This window comes from Desmodus rotundus, chromosome 1 (assembly GCF_022682495.2).
Source record: "Desmodus rotundus isolate HL8 chromosome 1, HLdesRot8A.1, whole genome shotgun sequence".
NCBI lineage: Eukaryota > Metazoa > Chordata > Mammalia > Chiroptera > Phyllostomidae > Desmodus > Desmodus rotundus.
In genome coordinates this window covers 194,167,581-194,187,442 of record NC_071387.1, presented here as the reverse complement: position 1 = coordinate 194,187,442, position 19,862 = coordinate 194,167,581, and the positions used below count along the sequence as shown (strand labels likewise).

The window sequence follows — 19,862 nt, the reverse complement described above, 5'->3', positions numbered from 1 at the left end:
GTGTACTAGTGTTCTCTTTTCTCCACATTCTTGTCAGCATATGTTGTTTGTTGATTTATTAATGATAGCCAATCTGACAGGTGTGCGGTTACATCTCATTATGTTTTTAATTTACATCTCTCTGATGGCTACTGATATTGAGCATTTTTTCATATGTCTATGGGCCATCTGTATGTCCTACTTGGAGAGGTGTCTATTCTGGTCCTTTGTCCATTTCTTAGTTGGATTGCTTGTCTTCTTGGTGTTCAGTCATATGAATTCTTTATATATTTTGGAGATTAAACCCTTTTCTATTGTATAATTGGCAAATATGTTTTCCCATACAGTCAGTTTCCTCTTCATTATGATGGTGATTTTTTTGGCTGTGAAGAAGCTCTTTAATTTGATGTAGTTCCATTTATTTATTTTTTCTTTTATTTTCCTTGCCCTAGGAGATATATAGGCAAAAATATTTCTACATGGGATATATGAGATTTTACTGGCTATGTCTGTTGCTATGACTTTTATGGTATCACAACTTATGTTTAAGTCTTCTACTCATTTTACTCTGGTGTATGGTGTAAGTTGGTGGTCTAGCTTCATGTCTCTATGGTGAACTAATATTGACAAATGAACACAAGCGTGCAATGGAGTAAAAATAACCTCTTCATTTTTTTGTTTGCTTTTTTAAAATTTTTATTGTTACTCAATTACAGTTGTATGCCTTTTCTGCCCATCCCTCCACCCCACCCCAGCCGAACCCCCCTCCCTCCCCCCTTCCTCCTCCCCCTTGATTTTGTCCATGTGTCCCTTATAGTAGTTCCTGTAATCCCCTCTCCTCACTGTCCCCTCCCCACTCCCCCCTGGCTATTGTTAGATTGTTCTTAACTTCAATGTCTCTGGTTATATTTTGTTTGCTTTTCTTCTGTTGATTATGTTCCAATTAAAGGTGAGATCATATGATATTTGTCCCTCACCGTCTGACTTATTTCACTTAGCATAATGCTCTCCAGCCCAGCAGCAGAATTGCTGGGTCAAAGGGCAGTTCCATTTTTAGTTTTCTGAGGAAATTCCATACTGTTTTCCACAGTGGCCTCACCAGTCTGCATTCCCACCAACAGTGCACTAGGGTTCCCTTTTCTCCACAACCTCACCAGGACTTGTTATGTGTTGATTTATTAATGTTGGCCACTCTAAACAGTGTGAGATGGTACCTCATTGTGGTTTTCATTTGCATCTCTCTGATGGCTAGTGATGCTGAGCATCTTTTCATATGTCTCTGGGCCCTCTGTATGTCTTCCTTGGAGAAGTGTCTGTTCAAGTCCTTTGCCCCCAAAATAACCTCTTCAATAAATGGTGTTGGAAGAATTGGATTGGTACATGCAAAAAATAAAAATTACTTTTATAGTAACTATATATGTTATAATTGACTGTTAATGAAGTCATCTTTTTTGTCTTTTCATGCATTTATTTTTTAATTAAAACATTTATATTTTTGTGTCTATTCTGTAGCAATCAAGATGGCAAGTATGTTATGTATACATATACAAATAGAAGATAGACATTAAAATTTACTTGGGACACAGAATATCATACATAAAAATGGGTTTTTGTTTGTTTTTAGTCAACAATACTGTTTATTTTACTAACATCATTTTACTAGCAATGATATATACATCATGTAAATTAACTTACCTGTGGGCAGGTAGGCAACATGTCCAAGGCTTCATTTATTAACATGTAAAATGTAATAAGAATATTTATTTCAGCCCTGGCTGAGGTGGCTCAGTGGATTGAGTATGGTCCTGCAAACCGAAGGGTCACCAGATGGATTACCAGTCAGAGCACATGCCTGGGTTGCAGGCCAGGTCCCCAGGATGGGGTGCTTAAGAAGTAACCACACATTGATGTTTCTCTCCCTCCCTTCCCTCCTCTCTGAAAATCAGTAAATAAAATCTTTAAAAAAGAATATGTATTTCATAATTTTGAGAATTAAAAGGGGTTCACTTTCCAACATAACTTCTCAGTAAATGTTATTTTCCAGGTTTCTCTGAACCTTGTGAAAATCATAGTGCAGTTGTCATTTTATGAAGGAAGATAATATATCTTGCAGAGACATAAAAATGATGCAAAAATGTTCATACTAAGGCTGCTGAAAGCTGTTGAAATGCATATATACAAGATCCACATGCAATTCATGAGCGCTCTGTATCCCAGTGATGTACACATAAACATCAGGGTACGCACACACACACAGACCACTCTGGAAGCTCTTAGCAAAGACACTTATGAAGCCATAAATCCATAAGAAAAAGATTGGCTAAGTAAACATTTCTCAGTTTAATGTACTAGTCTTCATCTTTGAGGTTTTAAATTGGACATAAAAATTTTAAAAAATCACATATAAGCCTAACAAATCAACTAACTAGAAAACTAGGTAGGTAGGTAGGTTGAGAGAGAGAGAGAGAGAGAGAGAGAGAGAGAATGATATGCACCCTTCTTATTCCAACATATAAGAGAAAAGTGAGAACTCCATATCTGATGCGGATGATTAGAGAATAGTAATAACTCTGAAAGTAAAAATTTAGGCTTAAGAGTGACATTTAGTAAATCACTCCCATCTGATCTTTTTTGTTTTTTCCTAAAACTTTTCTAGTGTCTCAGGTATTATCTTGATAAGACTTCCCCTACTAAATCAAATTAACTATATTTTCCCTTGTCTGTAGTTAAACATTTTTTTATATGGACTTCTGGGTCATTAACATATCATGTTTACTTTCTGCTTTATAATACAACTTATGTTGTTGTTCTCTACTTACAGCCAATAAAGTATGATATGATGAAACACACTTTGTGTTTTGTCTTCAATACGCTTGTGTTGAAAACTTGGATTCCATCAATCCCTAATTTTATTACTTTGAGTAGATTACTATTTACCAAGTCTCAATTCCTCATACTAAGGATCTTAAAGTAATCCTGACTCCATTCTCATGTAGATATATACTAAATGTATTAGAGTAAATAAATTGTTATATGTAAAGATTATAAATCATTATATTTTATATAAACTGTTAAATAAAAAGTGTGTTTCCACTCTCTCCTCATCATTAATTATAAAAATAAATTCCCTTTTCATAACATTAAACACAATGTTATTTATATAACAAGGATTTGATAGACATTTTCAAATCAATGAAAGAAAGAATGCAAATACAATTATAGTTTTACATGTAGAGCTAATGTTTTACTTAGAAAGTAGTTTTAAATTCATTTTCCTAGCTAATCTAATGTGGAACCTTGATTTACTTAAATTTGTGGTATAAGGAAGCTTTAATAAATTCTTTCTTTGTTAGTCAAGTTTACAAGAAAGTTTTCTTTTAGAACCTGTTATCTTCAATGTTCCGCTCCAAGCAACTTTAAAAAAATTAATAAATAATTTTAGAGAGATACTGTTGAAAAATGGATTATGTAATATCTTGTGTTCTTGAATAAATTATGCACATAACAAACAACTCAATTACTTATGATTTTCAAAATCAATTTTTACTTTAAATATCAGTTTTTATGGTTCAGTGATGTATGCATGACTTGATGAACTCCATTTTTGTTTACTAAAAATGACTATAGAAATTTGTGCTTTAAAAAATGTGATGCTTTCTTCTCATAAGATATTTTGTTGTATTCTCTCTTACTGTCTGATAATATAGACCACTTTGGCAATGATATGAGACTATAGCAGGCTATTTAAGTTATTTTACCTTATGTTTCCAATCTGCTATCATAGTAAAAATTAAGTAAACTGATTGGATAAAATTAGGTATAGTAATGAGATAAAATAATTTGAAGAGGCTGCTATAGTTCCATATATTACGAAAGTGGAAAGCACAGTTGAGTTTTCATTTTCAATGAGCTTGCTCACCACCTAAATGAAATTCAAAAAAAATTATATATTCAGTATATGTATAATTTGCGTCATACATATCTCTGTTCTTTGTACATACCATACACATATACTTTTTCAATTTAAAGACCATGAAGATAAACATGTATATCCCTACTACATAATTTAAGTATGGCTCAAAAAAACAACCTTAAACTATAGTTGATATTTTTACATAACTTTTCTATATTCAAAGAAAAATAATTACTTTATTTCAACTATCTTTATACATTAGCTACACACAATTCCAGGTTGTGTCAGAGATTTTTTTAAAAAATAAAATGTATTTTGTAATTTTTATTGTGAAAACTGATGTTTTATCTTAAATATCAGTGTAAAACAATATACTTCTCACTTGTATTTTCTTATCTGTTTTTTACCATATGAATTTTTTAAACAACTCTTGATAAAAAAAATTTTGTGTCAGATACATTCTTCTAAATTGTGCCCTTTTAAAAATAATTTAGTTCATTAATTCAATGTAAAATCACAGAGCAACCTATAATGCAATATTGCTTTATTTTATAAAGGGCTGGATTATAATATTTATTTTTATTTATTTTTTCCTGAAAAAAGATTGTTTATTGGAGTATTTTTTAATTCAAATGTTTACATTAAGAAAAAAGTATGTGCAATTATTAATGATTCTGAAATTGTGTGTAAACTGTGTAGAATTTGTAATGATCTGTATTTGTATCATTTAAAAGCAATGACATGTGATTAAAAATAATAATATGATTACTTTTACAGAAAATTGCTAAAATAGCTGATCACACAAGCTCTTTGAAAAGTTATGTTTAACACAATATGTTTTACTCAAATTGCCATTCAAAACTAATTATATGTTAGTGTTGCTTTCTTTAAGACAAAAACAAATCTACACATATTCTTGTTGGATTAAAACCAACATGTTATTTTGCTTTGGCTAAATACACACAATGTTAACCAAGATTTTAAACACATAGTCCTGACTTTTCAGTTAAAAAGGTCTACTCTGCTCATGGCATTTTTATGTGATTTTTTTTCCATTTCTCAATTCTTTTTTGACCTTCTTTATGTCAGAATACCAAATTAGTTGCTGTGTTCTCCATGATAGCTCTAACATGCTGACATGCAGAGCTTTCATTTGCCCAAGGAATTCTTTTATGTGTATTGCTTATGTTATTATCCAAACTATTGATGCTCATTTAAATGTAATTATTTTAACCTTTATATTATTTATTTCTTATACATTTTTATTTCCTAAATGAATTAAGATTTTTTTCTCCAGTGTATCTAAAGCCTGGGAATATTTCGAACCCTCTAAAGCCTTCAGGAAAAAATCAGACACATCTAAAATTTTCAATAATTGTTGAGTCATGGGTTATCTAAGTGTTGGGTGAGGACATTGCTGAAATAATAAGCTATTGGTGGGTATGATTAGTTACTGTTTTAGAGTTTTAAATAGCAAGGCACCTTATATTTTATCGAATAGAACAAATATTGTCACAGTGGATAATTCTCAATGCAGACTAGGTAATCAATTGTATCAATTTCTATAATTTTTTTCACTTTAAATTTGGTTTTTCCACCTGCTATTACTTATCAGCTATACTTCATTACTATATATCATTGACAATATGTATGTCCTAGGTATCTGTTTCCTCAAAAATTTAATATAAATTTTAATAACACTAGCATATATATTCTCATCAACACATTAAACATATTTTTCCTCATCTTAGGTTGAATGCATTGCAATATTGATGACATATGCAATCTGTAGTTACATTTTTCTTTATTTTTTTGTTTTATATAAACCACAGATTGCAAGAGAATTTATGATTTCATTGTTCCTGCTCAAGGCTTTTCTTCACAATTGATGGCTCACACATTTCAAGGAATATTGAAATTCATTTTCATGATGACCCTCATATTCTGCAATAAGCCATATCACCTTTAGCTTACTCTGGAAAGATAAAAATGATTGGCAGAAAATGCAACTATTTGCCATTTATGAGAAGGACAAAGTCATATTTTCAGAAATGTTAGCTACCACTAGAGAACAGTATTTGCTTTTAGAAATAAGCATTGCAAAAATTGAAGGATAACATAGTTCAAGTTTAAGTCACTGGTTTTATACACAAGCCTCAAAAAAACAGAAAACACAGACATTTATGTAAATTTACATATTTTATTTTAAATATGCCCATTGTTTGTAAAATACAGACTAGATGAATTGAAGTTGTGTTTCTTGTATAACCATTGATGGATATTATACAGTAGAGTCAGAATCATCTTGTTTTTAAAATCTGTTATTGTTTGATCTTGATTGAGTTATATACACAAAATTGTCAATGTGTCATCTGTAAAATAGGGGTGATAATATACAGGTTGTTTTTGCATTCAATTAGATTACTCTAGAAGATTATTTGCACATTAGGAGCACATATGTACTCAAAAATTTTAACTTTAATTATAATAAATTATTCTTTCATAGAAGAAAGATTTACAATAAATCCATGTCTGTGAAATATTGTTATTAAAAAGCACACTCATGAACTCCTACAACATTAATTATGACCACAAACATTTAAAATCATCCAGCTAAGTTATTCAGCTTTGATTTGCCATTAACAATTCTAGAACTATTTTATTCCTAAAATTATTATTTAAAGGTGAAACATCATGAACTGTATTTTTTTAATTTTTATTGTTAATCAATTACAGTTGTATGCCTTTTCTCCCTATGCCTTCACCCCACCCCAGCCGAACCCTCCTCCCTCCCCCACCTCCACCCTCCCCTTTGATTTTGTCCATGTGTCTTTATGAACTGTATTTTTGAATCAAAAATTAAGTTTGATGTTACAATAAAAAGATATTCCCAGTATAGAGAAAGAATGAGAAGGCAAGCAATGACCGATTGTCTTACCCCTAGTTATATGCGCCCTCAGTAAAAACTAGAATCACGATGAAGGCTGTCCTCAAGAATTAGCCATCTCACTTTACATCATTGTTGACTGTGCTATTCATTATTTTAGACTGAAGAATATACACAATCAATTTTTAGAATGCTTCTCATGTTATAACATACATTTTTTCCACTTTGGATGAAATTATTTCTGTCAATTATAGCTTAAAGAAAAGAAGTGGCTTTAATTCTGATTTTACAAGCACAAAATGATTTATTCTTTTAATAGAATATTAACAACAGCTCACACATTTCAAGGAATAAATATTCAACAAATATTAATAATCTAAATCTGCTTAATGTAATGAATCTTTGCCAACATTCATTGCAGGGGACAGGCTACTAAGTAATCTTATGTTTCTCACCAATGTCCTAGGCTCTCTCCCCTTCCCTCCCTTTATCTACCTTACCCTTTTTCTTATGTGGCAAATAAATCACACATTACATGCAAAATATTCTGGAGGCAGGAATATTATCCAGATAATTATGACAAAGATTATAGCTCTCTTGTTATTTGATTTTAGATAGTTTCCCCATAATTTTATAATAAGGAAAAAATGAAGTGCTATATTTTTCATACATATAAATGGCAGAGGTTTACTTTTTCAGACCTATATAAGATAAAGTCCCCACAATAACTATAGGGAAATTTTTTAATAGCTTGGCATAGCCCTGACTGGTGTGGTTCAGTGGATTGAGTGCCGGCCTGTGAAGCAAAATGTTGCAGGTTCAATTCCCACTCAGGGCACATGCCTGAGTTGCAGGCTAGGCCCCTAGTTGGGGCATGGGAGAATCTGATGCTGCCCTCCCTCTCTTTCTCCCTCCTTTCCTCTCTCTAAAAATAAATAAATAAAATATTTTAAAAACTAACTTGTCATGAGTAAATCATAATTTTCTTAACTTCCTTAAAATAAGATTGAACTGTCAGTAGTTTTCAAAATATATAAAACTGCATAAAGTCTACCCCCTAATGATGGTCTTTTCTTTTAACAACTACTTCAGAATCATGTGATTAGCTTGTTACAAATAACCTTTCCTTACACCCACTTTAAGTCAAACTTAAAGTTACTAAGGTTTGGGACCCAAAAATCTGTGATTTAAACTATCTTCCCATGTGATTCTTATATATACAATAGATTGAGTACTATAGAACCTTTAAAGATGAAATAGCATTAAAATTTTAAAGAGCATAACATGTGATTAAATTTATAAATATATTTGTATAATTTATCATGCTCTGAATTCCATTTATATTTTTGAAAGTGACAATATTTTGAGATGAGTATTATGTCTTTGTGTTCAAATAAGTTTTATATCAATATTAATGATATAATAAACATATTTTAAGTGTCTATGATATTTCAATAATTAATGAATTTATCTGACTAAATATTTCAAGTCCAGTGCCTCAGCAAATTAAAACCACAATGAGATACCACTTCACACTGGTTAGAATGACCATCATTAATAAATCAACAAACACCAAATGCTGGCGAGGTTGTGGAGAAAAGGGAACCCTAGTACATTGTTGGTGGGAATGCAGCCTGGCGCAGCCACTGCGGAAAACGGTATGGAATCTCCTCAGGAAACTAAAGATGGAACTGAGTTTTGATTATATAATTTACACAATGAGCATGAGTAACATAAATGAACATTAACATTGGCTTTACAATGTAAAGAATGGGATTTGGATTTAAACTTTGATCTGAACATTCAAGCAGAAATATTTTAGAAAATGGTTGAACAGATTTAGAAATATTTGTACATGTGCATAATTATATATAACAAGCAATATCTATAATTCAGTTATATAGTTACATAGAGAATGATAAAAATTATATATTATGAACATATATATTTTGATACATTCTGTTACATAGTGTATTGAAAGTAAAACTTCATCCAACACTTTTAGCCACTCTTTTGTAAAAAACAAAAACAAAAACACTATCATTAGAATATTCTTTTTAGTAAGATTGAGATTGGTGTTATTTTACAAGTTTGGCATTATTTTCTATTAACCTATTTTTGTAAGTCATATAGAATACATATATGTATATATGTAAATATATATATACACATATAATCACTATTTCAAACCAAAATAAAATATTTAATCAAACTCTTCAAAGTCTGGGTTTGTAATATCTGAAATTAAAACACGAGCAAATTTACTATCATTTCTAAAATGTGGCTTCTCTCTTTCTCTCTCTGCAGTTAATTTGAATTTAAATACCCACCAAAAAAATAGAATTATGGATATAATCTATTTTGTCATCTGATTCTAACATGTTGTACTTTAATAACTTTCAAACCAATATTTCACTTCCCTAATGAATATTCCTTGTCAGAGAATAAAGCACAGTACTGTGTTTTCAAATATTAATGATGAATTAATGATACATTTTACACATTAATTTGTATTTTAATTGTTGTGTATTGTCAACCAAGATAACTAAGTAGAAAATACTTTGAGAGTATTCAAAAATAATCTAAGCAAAGAGTCTTATAAACACCATTTCACATCAACACTTTGGTACAAGTTTTGAATAGTAGTGATTGTAATGAGACAGTCAGTAGAACTGTCTGGCATCTACCATTTTATTTGCTTATTCTATGATACACTGGTATTTTCTTTCTCACCCAGATTTAGTAAAATTTTCAAAAAATGAAATAATAAAATCAAGACAAGGAATGTTTAAAATTAAGTTTATTAGGGTGACACTGGTTACTGAGATAATATAAGTTTCAGGTGTCCACTTCTATGATACATGATTCATATATTGCACTCTCTGCCCACCGCCCAAAGTCAACTCTTCCGTCATGTCATCACATATTTGGCTCTCTTTTTACTTATTGCTATTTAAACATCATAACTTTTGTATAGAGAGGTTTCTCTGCATTATGATATCCTGACATACAAAAATATAAATTGACTGGATAATTATTTTCCATTTTGTGTAACATTAGCATGAATTTCATAGTTCGTTTTGTACCATAAACAATAAAAGCTATAATATGATGTTAAGTATGATTCACAAATTAATGATAAAATAGATGAACTCATAAAAGTTCATTATTAAATCCATTATTTAAATGAAACTTTCATTTTAATAAAAACTTTACAGTAACAAACAAACCAAAAATTTGTAGCATTTTCCTTGAAACCAACCAATCAACAAATAAAACTATGTGACGACTTCAAGAAAAATATTTTTTAATGTTTATAAAAAGTTGATTTATGTTAGAGGTGGTACCGACAATGAGGGAGGGGTTTGAATTTGATTAATTAGTAAATCGGATTAGTAAAAATTGACCCAATAAATGTACAGAAATTAAAGTTGAAGACAATCTCAAAATAATTGAAAGACTTTCTTCAAATGAGTTAAAAACAATATGAAAAAAATATATATATATAAATGAAATTTTAAAATGTGTTATGTTATCTTGGTAATCTTGGTAAATGGCAAAGAACTTCTAAAATATCTAAAAAGCATAAATTTTATGATTGACAAAATAATTAATGTTATTATAAAACAACTAATGATTCCCGTAACATTATGGATATTACAAATACTTCACTTATAATTGATAACTTGAGCTAGTTTAGTTTCAACAGCTACCTTTGATATGGGGTTAATATTTAAATTTTTTGAGAAAATCACACAGTCTGGATAAAAAAGAAGACTCAACTATATGTTCTTTCCAAGAGATTCTTATAAATATATATTATTATTCTTAAAAATATAAAGACACGTAGAGGTAAAAATGAAAATGTGCAAAATTATGTACCACACAAAATGAGCATAAAACACTTGGTATTATTATCAAAGTAGGTTTTTCAAAAGGAGTTTTTGTGTACATAATTATGAATATTTATTAATTTTTAAAGGATCAATAAATGGTGTAATCTGGACAAGTACATGCAAAAAATAAATAAAACTGAACTTCTGTTTCAGTGATAGCACTAGTGCCCTATTCCCTATGAAATTCATGCTTCCCTCACCCTACATAAGTTAACACTTCAGCCAATGTTGTCAGTTTAAAAAATATTTCTGCTTTGTGTGGATGTGCAGTTAGATGGCAAATATTTATGATTTTTCTGTGTTTATTTGATATTGATTTTCAGGTACACCTTTGTGTTTTTAGTTTTCTGCAAGTTATGTGAGTATATTCCTCATTTGCTGGCATCTACTTTAGAGATCTGCATATGGGAAAATATTTTAAATATATAAATATTCAAGTTTGAGACTATTCTAAAATGTTCATTCATTCATTCATTTGTTCTCTCCCTTATGTATTTAGTCACTTACATAAGACCATTTATTATAGACCACTATATTTTAGGACAAATAAACCAACAATTATGATTTAAAATATGACCGTAGCTCTGAAAGATTTTGCAGTTTGTTTAGGGAAAACGATGATGATGAGGCAACTACATAATACATGAAAGCTATAGTGGATTAAAGTACAGAAGCTAGGAAAACAACAAGAAAAGGGGTTAGGTTTGGGGGGGAATGTCAACATTATTCCATAGGTAGATACTTAAGGTAAGAAGCACCTTCAATAAAAAATTTTAATTTACCTAATACTTTAATAAAAAAAAAACTTTGACATAGACAACAGTATGACGATTGCTAGGAGTGGGGAGGCTGTAACAAGACTAAATAGAAAAAATACAATAAAGATTAAATTTAAAAAAAAACTTTGATTAGTTAAAACATATGTGTGTGTGTGTTTTGAATTAGTATGTAAGAGTATTCTCTTAGTAGAGAACTTCAAAATATTTCTAAAAATTCTTGCTCCTTGCTAGCACAGTTAACTCTCAGAAGGACATTGCTTGTACTTGCTGTACATGTTACTTTCTATTAAAGTTCTCCCCACCTCAGAAAACGTGTTTTTGACACTTTTCTAACCCTGAGTCTCCAGCCATGGCAGCCTGTGTTTCGGCAATGACAGGAGTAATGTTGCCACATATCTTTTCACATTATTATTAATTATCATTATACTTTCTTCCACTATTTCAAATATACTCGGACTCAAAGGTAAATCATTTCCATTTGAACTATATTTTTCACCTGGCAGTTTGTCAAAAAGTCACACCGGTGATGTTTTCAAAAATAACTCATATTTATGCAGTGTTTGCACATCCCAAGAGTAACTTCTACTATTAAGTGACATTTTGTAAAGAAAATTCTACATTGTCATATACAAAGAATAAGTTTTAAATGGCCACATGTTAATTGGGATACTATTAGAAAATCAAGAAGCAGATACTTTCACATAATGAAGTGTTGTGTCGATTTTATTGGGTTCTTTATTATATAGGTTGATACCTGAATACTTAAAAATACAAGTTCTTTAAAATGCATACTGCACATATATAAGGATAAACATTGTGGCTACTTTAGTTTTATATAAATATGTGTGGATGTGAGATACATATATTTATACAGTGCTTTCATTAAACTAAATTTTGCAGTTCAAGAAACATGTACTTCAGTGCTTGAAATATTTCCCCCTAGCAATCCCAGACTCCCGAGGCACTGGGATAAGAGGGAAAAAATGTAATAACAAAGGGAATTTGTAGAAACTTGTGGGATTTATTATCTGTTGAAGAGAAAAAACTCTCTGGAGAGAGCAATTTGATTTCTCTCGCTTTTTCCAGTTGACTACAAATCACATAAAACCCTTCCTGCCAAGGTACCCTGTTAGAAATTCTTTTAAGCTCATGTATTTTGGATTCTAATAATCTGTATGATATTCATAGCAAATGGAAACTATTTCTTGAAGATCACAATTGATCTAACATTTTTATCCCATGAAATCTATTTTTTTAAAATTTGAGACATAAAAGGTTATATGCAACAATATTATGAAGGATTTCCTTGAAGCTCTTAAAATAGTTATCTAGAGCATGATCTCAAAATTGGAAACATTCAATTTAGGGGATTTTCAAAATAAGTCATTGTGTTTATGGTATAAGAATCATATATTAGAAATGTGTATGTGTGTGCACACCCACAATTTGCATTATATTTCCCATGTTTTTGTTTCCCCTCTGTGCACTATCATGTTAAAAATTACATATTGGTGTATATATATCTATAAATTTTCTCAAACCCACAAATAAATGTAAACATATTGGGAGTTAATGTCTCAAGTTTTATTTTACTAATAGGAGTATACAGATAAAATACTTTTGAGTTATTGATCTAGTAAAAAAATATGAAAAGTTTATATGCAGTTAGTTGGATAATGATTCCTCTATTTGACATGAGGATCTTTGCTAAATTTCTAATAATTAACAGGAATACAGTGATGGAGGGGGAGACATGTCATTGTGCTTTTCATGATTTGGAATATATCTTGGACCATTTTCTCAGAGTGGATATTGGAGACACATTTTCTCATGCCTCCCTCAAGGGTAGAAAAATATAGCTTTTTAAATATACAACAGTATTCTATTCTTAAAATGACCTGGTCTCTGGAAAAATTATTTTACTAGAGTATAAGGGGACTACATGGTAATGGAAAAAGTATAATAAAGATTAAAAAATAAAAATAAACTATTGGGATTTTTCAGAGACTAACTGACCTGAGAGCATCCCAAACTTCAGTCTCTACTGGCCTTCTACATAGGGGAAAACACCTAATTCCAGCCTGCTGTGGCTTTTGTATGTGGAGGAAGGGAAATAACCCACTCTAGCTCCTTCCAGCCATCCTGTCCTACCAAAGGGAAGAGGATAGAGGAAGAGAGAATTGCTTGTGACGTTCAGATGCACAGGCTCACTGGCAGACTGAAACTTAACTCCTAATCTATGACTATAGCTCCACACCCTCCACCCAAATATCATTTTTAAAAAACCCATTTATGTCAATTATTTTTATCCAATGACTTATGTCTAATACAAAAAGAGAAAAACAACAAGGTATAATAAAAGATAGAGAAAACAGTTTGAAGACATAGAGCGAGCATGAGAACCAGACACAGTGCAGCAGAAGTGCTGGAATTAACAGACTGCAAACATAAAACAACTGCAATGGATATGCCCTGTGTTCTAATGGATAACGTGGACAGCACGCCAGGACAGATGGGGCTTGTAAGCAGAGAGACGAAAACCCTAAGAAAGAATAAAAAGTAAATGACAGACATACAAAATATGGTGAAAAGAAGAACTTGAATGCACTTGACAGCCTTATTAGTAGTCTGACACAACTGAAAATAGAAGCTCTGAGCTTGCGGACATGTCTCCATAGAAACTTCCAAACCTGAAAAGCGAAGAGGAAACAGATTAAGCAAAAAAAAAACAAAAACAAAAACCCAGAATATTCAAGGACTGTGGGATCACTCCAAAGATATATCATATGAATAACAGAAATACCAGAAAAAGAAGACAGAGAAAAAGGAAGAGAAAAAAAAAAAACATATTTGAAGCAATAATGACTGACAATTTTTTTCTAAATTAATTTCTAATTTTTCTAGGAATGTCACAAAACACCAATTGGAATAAATGCCAGAAATTTAACTTAGAAATGTCATATTCAAACTGAAGAAAATTAAAGACAAAAAGTCTTCTAGAAAAAAACAATACTTAATCTACTGTAGAGCAAAAATAAAAATCACATTTGACTTTTCTTCAGAAACCATGGAAACACAAAACGAGTGTAGTGAAATATTTTAAATGTTGGGAAAAAAAAACAGCAACCAAGAATTCTGTATCTTGAGAAGTTATCCTTCAAAGTAAAGGAGAAATGCCCGGCTGGGTAACTAAGTGATTAGAGTGCCATTCTACTATGCCAAGGTCACCTGTTCTATCTCTGGTCAGAGCACCAGAAGCAACTAATGATTGCATGAATAAATGCAACAACAAATCTCTCTCTCTCCTTTCCTCCTTTCCTTTCTCTCTCTAAAGTCAATTAAAATACTTTTTAAAATAATGAAGAAATAATTACTATCTTAGGCAAATAAAAACTAAGAATATTAATTTCTAGTAGACATTCCTTGTAAGAATTGTTTTTAAAGTTTTCAGAAAGGAGGAAAATGATATAGGTCAGAAACTCAGATCTGCATAAAGAAATGAAGGAACACTTGTAAAAGGAAAACAACACTTTTATTGTTGTTATTCTTAATTGATATTACAGATAAGAGTTCAAAATAATAATGGATAAATATATACAAAATGTCAAAGTGATACAAAGAAAGCAGGAGGAATTGAGCTTATTTTGTTATTATAAGGTATTCTCACTAACTTTGAAGCAATACACTGTTACTTAAAAGTAGGCTAAGATTAGTTACAAATATACATTGCAAACTCATGAGCAACAGCTAAAAAGCATGGGGGGAGTAGTGTAACTGACAAATAGAAGAAAGAACAAGAACATCAAATAGAAAAAAGTAACATATCTGTAACATACTTAATTAGTAAAGTAACATATTAATTTAACTATACTGATAAGTCACATTAAAAGTCAGTGATCAAAATACACCAATTAAAGGAGAGAGTGTCAGAATGGATTAAAAAACACAACCCAACAATTTCTTGTCTGCAAGAAACCTACCTGAAATATCAATATAAAGAAACCCATAGATTAAAAGAAAAAGGGTGGAAAATCTTATGTCATACTAACACTGATCAAAAGAAAATTAAAGTAGGTATATTAATTTCACACAAAGAGACTTCAACATAAGGAGATTTCTTCATTTTTTCCTTTCCTTCTTTCTTTCTTTCATATTATTGTTGCTCAATTAGTAATTTATCTGTTGTAGACAAGGACATTGCAAAATGATATTGGGGTCATTTCAAGGGAGCATAACAAGCATTAATATGTATATACCTAATAAAGCATGAAAATACATGAGTCTAAAACTGAGAACTACAAGGAGAAATAGATGAATCCATTGTTTTGGAGATGTTAATGTCTCTTTATTATAAGTAGGCAGATCCTTATAATTCCTACACAGATTTGTCTCTCCATTATCAACAGACTTTTGAAATCTGAAATGATCACTTTGTCCATTTAAAACTTTTGTATCCTATTTCAAAGTTTTCTAAAACCAATAATTAATATTTCAGATTCCTTTCTTATACAAATCAATTCTTTCTGCATATTGTATAAATGGAATATCTATATAGAGTCTAATGGGTATATTTTATGGAAAATTGCCTTGGTTTATAATACAGTCTGAAACACTTCAGTATAAATAAAATGGTCACTATCTATTTTTGTCAACTTGGACAACAATCTAACTCACTAAAAATCTTAATTACATTAAAGGAAAATAAAGTGTTTTGATTTTCATAACTAGATCAACTTTTAGTTTTCTTCTGATTCTAAATTTTGACAATATGTATGTATATGAATCCTTGCAATGTAGTTCTATTTTCAGCCAAATAGTTCAGCAATTATAAATGCTCATTTTAGATTTTATGCTTCATCTTGCAACAAATCTAAAGGGACAGAGTAAAAGAATGTTAATTCTGTTCACGAATCTTTTAATTGAGCTTCTTAAATGTTTACATGCTTAATTTCATCAATCAGGCATTCAGAATGAAAAGAAATTCAACCCTCCAGAAAATTTTACTGCCCAGGTGGCGGTAGAATGTAATATGCTAGAAGTAATGTACATTACCGATGTAAGGTCCACTGAATAGGACCATGTCTTTTCCAGGCAATGCTAAAATTAACCATTTTTATCAAATTTACATATCAAGTTTACAATGTGATAGGTACGATTAACTTAAAAACAAGTAAAACACATTAGGAAAAGAATAAATAACTAAATATTGTGAACTTAATCTTTATGATATCACAGTCATCCCATAAAGAGAGGAACAACCATTTTAAAACCAGAAAACTGCTCACAGATTTCATGTATAACTATACTGACCTAAGTAAAGAAAGGAAATTATTATTTTTTCTTTTTTTGGAGCTATCTTTTCTAGCAAAAACAACAAACTTAGTATGAAGTTTATACAAACAAGAATTTGTATAAAGAAAAAGCAATTTTTACTTTGAGAATAAAAACAAATACAAAGAACCTTTTCAAGTACATGTGTCTCCATTTCTCCCCCCCAACCCCCATCTCCCACCACCAATCTTACCCCCCCTTTGGCTTTCTCCGTGTGTCCTTCATACATGTTCCTTAATGACACTTCCCCCATTTTCTCCCATTATCTCCCTTCCTCCTCCCCTCTGGTTATTGTCAGTTTGTTCTTTATTTCAATGTCTCTGGTTATATTTTGCTTGCTTGTTTATTTTGTTGATTAGGTTCCACTTATAGGTGACATCATATGGCATTTGTCTTTCACTGCCTGGCTTATTTCACTTAGCATAATGCTCCCCAGTTTTAGTTTTTATTACTTCAATGTAAAAGCCATAAATGATTGATAAATGTAATTACTTAGAGCATACTTTTGGAAATATTGTATGATGGAGAACTTATAAAAACCTACACTGCTCATTAATATGCTATTGAAACTGTTTCATCTATATGAAAAAAATCTCACCTTACCACTTGTTCCTTTTATCACCTTGTGGCTCATTGACTGATTTTAACATTTACTTCGTAGGTTTCACGAGTGAGAATGTTCAAGCACATCTCTCAAGGAGTGACATATTCAATATTGCATTTGTGATCATTTTTATGAAAGGAAGGATGATATGAAGTAGAAGATTAATCTTAGTTCTTCAGTGCTGAGAATAGGTTACTCAGTTTATCCATTAGCTAGTGAATTTTATGTCAAACACTACATCCCAAATTTGTTTGGGCTGGCAGATAACTATTTAATTTAAATAAATATTTAATGTAAATATTTAGACTGCATTACACTTTAAGAATTCCAGTGATATAGAACACTTTTAATTTCCAAATTCTTTACACATGATATATGTGATATACTGTGCATACAACTTTTATTTCAAAGAACTACTTTGATCAAATAATGAATTGAAATGTATGAGCTATTAACTTATTACCTTATTGGGTTAGGCAATGAATGAAGAGATTTTAAAAATTAGTATAATAAAAAATAATAGCATAAAAGAAAATAAATATAACATCAGTGGTATGATTCTTATTGGACTTAATACAGTATTGTTTAGAAAAATTAATGTGTGTACCAATATTAGAAAACAATTGTTTAAAAAGCTGATATTAAATTTATAATTGTATATTTAAATAATCTTATTATAATTATGGTTCCAAATAAAAGAGCTTACTTAAAGAGAAAAAAGGTATTTATTTTGCTAAGTATTGGGAAAAGAAATAACCATCATTTATAGCTGCTCCAAATTTTAAGTATACTAACATTGAATTGACTCTTCATGATTGAAATGATTCTTGACATAGTGAAAGTTCATTTATGGGACTTAATGCGGAAAAGTAAAGAATTCATATTAATTTAATCACATAGATTCAGGTCATCAGCAAAATATTTAATCAACATTTGTGATATATAGGTCTGGTATGTTCCACATACTTACTCAGTTTTATACCTAAAATATTATAGTGGACTCTTTCCGAAAGCCCTATCTCTGCTTATCGTAGTGCTTGTTTGACTACATGTTTAATGGCAGCAGGGAGACTTAGTTTCAGCCAAGCCAGGTTTGCCCCTCACATGGCTTGAGCAAAATGGAAATGGAAGTCCAAATACCATCTCTACACATTTCAAATCATAAAGTATGCTAATGAGGTGATAAATAAAATATATCAAGTCACTTATATTGGCAAATTTATCTTAAAAATGACTTAGAAAAAAGGTTTGGATCTAGAATTCTTAGGCTCTTTGGTTCCTATAACACAATGTGTTGATACAGGGTCAGCGGTTCCATGGCCCCTGGTCTATCTACCACCTTTTTTTTCCTACCTCTGGCACTAACAGCCAAACATACGTGTGACACCTCAGTATGCATATGTACACTCCATGTGCAGAGATCCCTTTTCCAGCAGTCACCCATAAACATCGCTCTTGTCTGTGTGCATCCAGTGAGCTTCTTTTAGAGTCAAATCCCCAGTAAACAAGGCTGGTGCCATTTGGGCAGAGATTATACAATCTCAAGGACCTGAAGCATTGTCTGTTATATGGGTTTACTAAGGCTGTCATAACAAAGTCACACTGTGTGACTTGAGCCACAGAAATGTATTGTTTGTCTCACAGGTCTAGAAGCTACAAGTCCAAGATCAAGGTTAGTGGGGGTGGTTCTTTTTGAGGGCTACAGCAAGAATATGTGCCACGTCTCTGCCAGCGTTTACTGGTTTTCAGGCAATCATTGTTGTCCCTTGGCTGGGAGGTATAGAGTTCCAATCTCTGCTTTGATGGTCACATGGCATTCTCCCTGAATCTGCATTTGTTTGTCTCCAAAATTTCCTTTTTTAATAAAGATACCAGGTACATACAATTAAAGTCCAGCCTAATGAACTTAGGTAGATTACATAATTTTATTTTGAACTCCAAAGTTCAAATACAAATTATCTCCACTTTTGTTGTGTTCTCACATTTGTTAGTTTATAGTTGTATAATGTACCTCAAAATATTCAAACATTCTATAAATCAGAATGCTAAAATGGAAAATTATTTTTATTCTCTCTGAATTTCTGGTTATCAAAAACTTAGCATTATTTAATGTATCTGAAAAGAAAAAAAGTAGGTAAATATTCTTGGTAAGCACATATTATACATGTGTAATATTTAATTTTTAGAATTTAAAATTACTTTTGGACCTATTTGAGCACTAAATGTTGTCATCTTGACATCTTATTTATCTTCATGAAATAAGAGTACCCTTTATTTTAAAGTCAATAAAAATGTCAAAACAAATAAATTATATTCTTTTCACAAGAGGGCAGTGAGATGAGTTAGTTGATTCCCTATGGATGCTCATTAATTCTCTGACATGGCTCCTTCTCTTTGCTGTTCTCTTCTAGACTCCACATAAAAGCAAGTGAAACTTAGTTCTTCTGGCAGTCTCAACTTCAGCTTTTTTCCC

The 19,862-nt window shown here is 30.9% G+C and overlaps 1 pseudogene; it reads left to right on the top strand.

Moving 5' to 3' along the window:
- Positions 1-13,849: 13,849 nt before the first annotated feature.
- LOC112321107 (small ribosomal subunit protein eS6-like) overlaps positions 13,850-19,862 on the top strand; it is a 95,140-nt pseudogene continuing 89,127 nt past the window's right edge.